The following is a 6,000-nucleotide window of genomic DNA, read 5'->3' as shown; positions in this document are numbered from 1 at the left end:
ATTAAGTTTTACAATGAGTTATTATTTTCATCCACTTATGTGGAGTTACAATTACTTGTCTTGAATATTAAATTTTAATTTTTCTTGTTTAACATTTTATATAGAGCACATTGGAACTCGAGTTCCCATGTTGAGTGGAGCTAATTTCCATAAGTGGAAGGAGCGTTGGTCTTCCAACTAGGGTTCACGGAGTTGGACTTATGTTTCAATGAAACTAAGCCAAGTGATCCTATTGAGGAGAGAGATATAGAGTCACGAGCACATAATGCCAAATGGGTCAAGTCCAACAAATTGTCCCTATCCTATATATTGCAACATGTCCCAAGGGACATTAAGGATCTTGTTTCTAAGGACTGTCTAGATTGTACACATCTAGACACTATCGAGCATAGATTTGTTAGAAATGAGAAAGCTAAGGCTGGAGCCCTTATTCAAAGGTTCAGCAACATTGGCTACACTGGACAGTGAAGCGTTCATGAGCACATCATGCAAATGCATGACATTGTCAAGCAAATGGCTGAGCTTGACAAACACATGTTGGAGACATAGCAGGTTTAGAACTTAATTTTGATGTTAATTAATGTGAGGAGGAATTACTGAATTTTCTAGGATTTTATTGGACTTTTTGGGAATTTATTCGAGGAAGAAATGAATTTTTAAATAGGAAAAGGATATATTTATATGAAAAATATGAGTTTTTAAGCAATTTCTAAAGTCAAAGGGGTTTCCCTTAAATATTTGCTGCAATTATGCCCTTAAAACAGCTCCCGGTTGTGGTTGTAAGCAATTAACATAGTTATGGGGTTTTATTACAATTAATCAGCATTTTTATTTAATGTTTTCAATAAAAAATGGGGAAGAGAGAGCAAAAAGGATATATACATAAATATTTTTCAGCCAGCATCGGTTTGCGCATGTGTATTTAATCATGGGCTCCGTTGCAAAATTCTTGCCCATTCTCTCTCCGAGTGGTAAGTTCACCTCCTGTGCTGTGCATACAAAGCACAAGCACAGGAGATGATTTGGCGTTCTGTAAATGGGTAAAACTTAGAAGGCACAGAGGTAGGTGCAAATCGCTTTATATTATGTCTATTTTTTATGTTTTTTCTTTATTTTGATTTCTGGGCAGGGGTACGTGGCACGCTGAGTATCAACCTGCCATTTTAAGTTCAAAATTCTCCATCCAATCTGCCATCGACACATCTTTGCGTGTAAAGAAAAAATAATTAAATAAATGAATTTTGATCCAATGACTAAGAGTGGTCAAAGTTCATTTATTAATAACTTTTGATCTTGAATTCTGATTGAGGTGATGTTTTATGAATTTGCTCATCTCAACCTCCTCTTCCTATCTATATGATTGGATCATTCAGATCAAGCTTAAAGTGATGGATAAAAATTAATTACTAAATGGGGGTAAAATGGTAATTTTCATCATGTAACGTAAGTATAAAAACCAAATTTTGAGAGGAGGGCATTCTGGAGGTGGCTCTATCATAGCTGCAAGACAGAGAGGAGCTTCATCCTAGCTCAACCCTATTAGGTGCTTTCTATTTCATTGTGTTTGAATTTTAGTGTAATTTGGATTATGTTTTAGTGAAGTTTGTGGTTTTTCCTCTTGAACTTGGTCTGCATTTCTAAATCGCTTGCCTTGAGCAGCATGTACAAGCCCTTTCTAGGATTCAGAAGAGAGATCATGAAATCGACCTAGTATTCCATTTGTACATTCAGAAAAACTTATAAATAAATGTTTAATTTCTAGGATAAAATAGATTGTCTTTATGATCTAATAGTTAGTGAATTTTGGTACCAAATCCCCAAAACAAACTAAGACAAAATCAGATTTTCTTCTTATCTCCTCTAATTGGCCCCTTTGATCCTTTTTATTGGATCAAAGAAGTCAATCTAGAGCTCCTTCTTCTATTCTTCCCATCTCTTCTACCCGTCTTTCTAAATTCATCATCTTATTAGGGTGGTTCGATCTTCATTGAGGATCAAATGAACTCTAATTAGGGTCAAATTATTCATGCAGACCACAATTGAATTACCTTACTAGCTTTCCTTGGACGATACCTCTACTTATCATCATACATCTTAAGTTAAGGTTTTATAAATTTTATTGTATAAGCTAAAATTAACAATGACAAGGGATTATAAAATTTCAAAAATCACCCCTAATTTTTGGCTTATCACCTTGACACCAGAGAAGTGCTGATTTTGAAGGATTATTTTTCCGTTCAATATTTTCGAAGAAATTGATTTGTGTAACCAAACTGGTTGAAAAAAACTACAGAGTGTCTTTTGATTCATTTGGAATGTCTTTAATGAAGGGAAATACTCCTATTGGTACATCAATAATAGATGGATTATTTTAGCTTAACGTTGTTTCAATTGAATGTCCCACTTCTTTGGTTAGCTTCCTCAAGTGAACAAGAGTTTCACAAGATTATGATATTATCTGGCGTAGGAGGCTGGGACATATATCCCAAGGAAGAGCGGAAAGGCTAGTGAAGGAGGGACTTTTAAGTTCCCTAGATTTGACTAACTTCCATAATTGTGTTGATTGTATAAAGGGAACACAACCAGTGCTTACAAGATCTGATTCAGACTAATGTGTGCGGACCTTTTGACCCTTGCTTCACCAGCCAGAAGTACTTTGTTACCTTCATAGATGATTACTCTACCTACATGTATCTTTACCTTATCAGTGAGAAATCTGATGTCTTTGTAATGTTTACGGCTTTTAAATCGTAGGTATAAAAACAACAGAGTAAATTCATCAAATCAGTTTGATCTGATAAAGGAGGCGAGTACTATGTTCGAAAGACTAAGAAGGGAAAAATGTCAGGACCTTTTGCTCTATTTCTAAAGGAACATGGCATAATTCCACAATGCACCACGCCATGCAAAGCCCAACGTGAATGTAATGAAGAAATATAATTCTTAAGCAAATGTGATAAGCCAAAAATAGGGGTAAATTTTATGCAATTTTAAACCCTTGTCATTGTCAATTTTAGCTTATATAACAAAATTTATAAAGCCTCACTTAAGATGCACAATGATGAGTAGAGGTATCGTCCAAGGGAGGCCCGTAAGGAGTCCAATTCGATGATTTTTCGATAATTTGGATTAATTTGATCTTCAATGAAGATCAAATCAACCTAATTAGACGAAGAATTTAGAGAGGGAGGTAGAAGAGATGGGAAGAGTAGATAAAATAAGGGAACTCTAAGTTGAATTAACTAATCCAAATGAAAGGATCAAGGAATTCAATTAGAGGGATTAAGAAGAAAATTTTGATTTGGTTGGTTGGTTTTTTGTAGATTTGATAACTACACTTTTAGATAATAAATAAAAAAATAAATTTTAATACCCTAGAAATGTAAGTTTTTTAGAGTTTTCTTTTGAAATGCACTTGAATGCCCAGTTAAATCTCTCAATTTCTCCTCTCAATCCTAATCAGGGCTTGTACATGCTGCTCAAGCCAAGCGATTTAGAGGTTCAGACCAGAATCAAGAAGAACAACCAAGAAATTGAACTAATTTCATTTAAAATGCACCACAAATTCAAATACAATGAAGGGAAAGGTACCAAACAGGTTTATCCAGGCTGGGGCTCCTCTCTGTCTTGCAACTGTGATAGAGAACCATCAAGAATGACCCCCTCCTCTCGAAATTCAGTTTCTATACTTAGGTAAAATGATAAAATCACCATTTTACCTAATTAGTAAATAATCCAACCATACAGATAGAAAGAGGGGGTAAAGACGAGCAATTCTATGAAAAAATCATCTCAATCGGACTTCTAGATCAAAAGTTATGAATAGATGAATTTAAACCAATATTAGCCATTGGATTTAAATCCATTTATTTTTAAATTTCTTTTTAAACTACGGGGTAGGCGAGGAAGGGCGGGACGACAGGATGTACGGGCTAAGGGTAGGATGGGTGTGTGAGGGATAAAACAATCCACATAAATTCACGGCCAGATTCGGATTTAAAACCGATAAAAAATCTGGTGGTGCAGCTCTGACCCTCTCGAGGGCGGGAGTACTGTCTTCCCCCACCACGACGATGCCTAAGCACCGAAATCAATACCCAAATTCGCGTTGCGAGGAAACTCTCAAGAATGAGGGAGGATGAGTAGAAGATCCGAAACAAATCTAAATCTGACGGCGGTGGAAACTTCTCGAGAAGACACTGAACGGAGAACACGTCGACACAAAAGAGTTCAGGAGTACCTCGGCACCGTAGTGCGTGAAGAGGTCACGGGCAATTCTGATCATGACGAAGCTGGGCGAATCCGGGCGTTGAGCAGCCCACTAGATGAGGACGAGGCTGGACGTTCCGGGTGTTGAACGGCCCTGGTTGAGTGCAATTGTCGTGGGCGCAGAGTCAAGCATGGGTGAACACCCGCGCGCGCGAAATGCGGCTCGAAGTGCGGACGACGCCCGGACAGGGGCCTCTTGAGCGTGGTCTCGGGCGGCCCGGTTTGGGCAGTCTTGGGCAGCCCTAGCGAGAGTTGCCTAGGGCGGCCTGGTCGGGGCTGCCTGGGCGGTCTTGGCGGGGCTGCCTGGGCGGCCTTGGCGGGGCTGCCTAGGCGGCCTGGTCGGGGGTGCCTGAGCGGCCCTGGCAGGGCTGCTTGGGCGGCCAAGGCTGGTTGACCAGAGAGAGAGAGAGAGAGAGAGAGAGAGAGAGAGAGAGAGAGAGAGCGAGAGAGAGAGAGAGAGAGAGAGAGAGAGAGAGAGAGAGAGAGAGAGAGCGAGATTAGAGATGTGAGGCCGACATCGCGAGGTGGTGGTGGCGGCGGCAGTTGCGGCAGCGGCGGCGATGACAGCGACGACGGCTAGGGTTAAGAAGGATAGGGGAGTCTGGGCAGTCCTCCAAGAAGAGTTAACAAAACTCAATTCTTGAATTAATGACTGCCTAAGAATTTCTTGAAAACAATGGCCTTTATATAGGCCTTGGAGGAAAGAGAAATTGACGAGAAAGTAAAGACGAGAAAATAAAGACGTGCGCCGTGTCACGCCAAAGGGCAATTGTGGATCTGCCTTTGGCGTCGTGTCATGACGCGCGTAGAGGCATGCGCGGGTGGAGACGTGCAAGTTGGCGGTTGTAGCGTGTTGGCTTTAGGGTTGACTTCGGTTGACCGTGGTGGGTTGACTTCGGTTGACTCCGGTTGACTTCGGTTGACTCCGGATGAGATGTTGGCGTCCTCGCCATCACGCGCTGATGTGTCGCCCTCTTACTAGTCGGAGACTTTTCAACTTCTCCAGGTGGGCTCCTTCTCGTTGCGCCACGTACCCCCATGGCGAAAATTAAAACAGAAAAAAATTCAACTGTCGCGAATTGTGTACGTTTTGATACGCACGTCCGTGTGCCTTTCATCTTCGCTTTAACGAATTGGAGTGCGCCACCTCACCGCCCGTGCATGCACGTTGTATGCGCCATGCGGGCGGTGAACTTACCTCTCGGTGGTGATCCTCATCAAACGCCGTCGGATTCTCATCCGATGGCCACGATGAGGCCACGTCGACACCCGAAAAATGCCTCTGAACTTTTTGCGGAAAAACACTTTTTAAAACACGCAGTTACAGATGGACGCCGCACAAAAATATTTGTGTGTATGCCCTTTGCGCCTCCCTCTCTCCTCTGGTTTTTTCCTAAAACATTAAAACAAATATTAAATCATTTGCAATAAAACCCTAGAAAAATTTAAATAACATCTTTACGCCTGCAACCACGATCGACAGCTGTTTTGAGGGTATCATTGCAACAAAAATTTACGAAAAGCCCTTCAAAATTTGAAAATTATCTTAGTACTCATTTTTTCGTTATAAATATATCTTTTTTTCTTAATAAAAATGTATTTCTTCCTCTAATAAATCTCAAAAAATTTGATAACATCCTAAAAAATTCTAAAAAATTCACTGATTCATCCCTGTACTAATACATCATGAAATTAAATATTAAACTTGTCATCTTCATTAAAAAATAATTA

The sequence above is a fragment of the Wolffia australiana genome, chromosome 2 (genome assembly GCF_029677425.1).
Source record: "Wolffia australiana isolate 7733 chromosome 2, ASM2967742v1".
Classification (NCBI taxonomy): Eukaryota; Viridiplantae; Streptophyta; class Magnoliopsida; order Alismatales; family Araceae; genus Wolffia; species Wolffia australiana.
Note: the sequence above shows the minus strand (reverse complement) of the source record.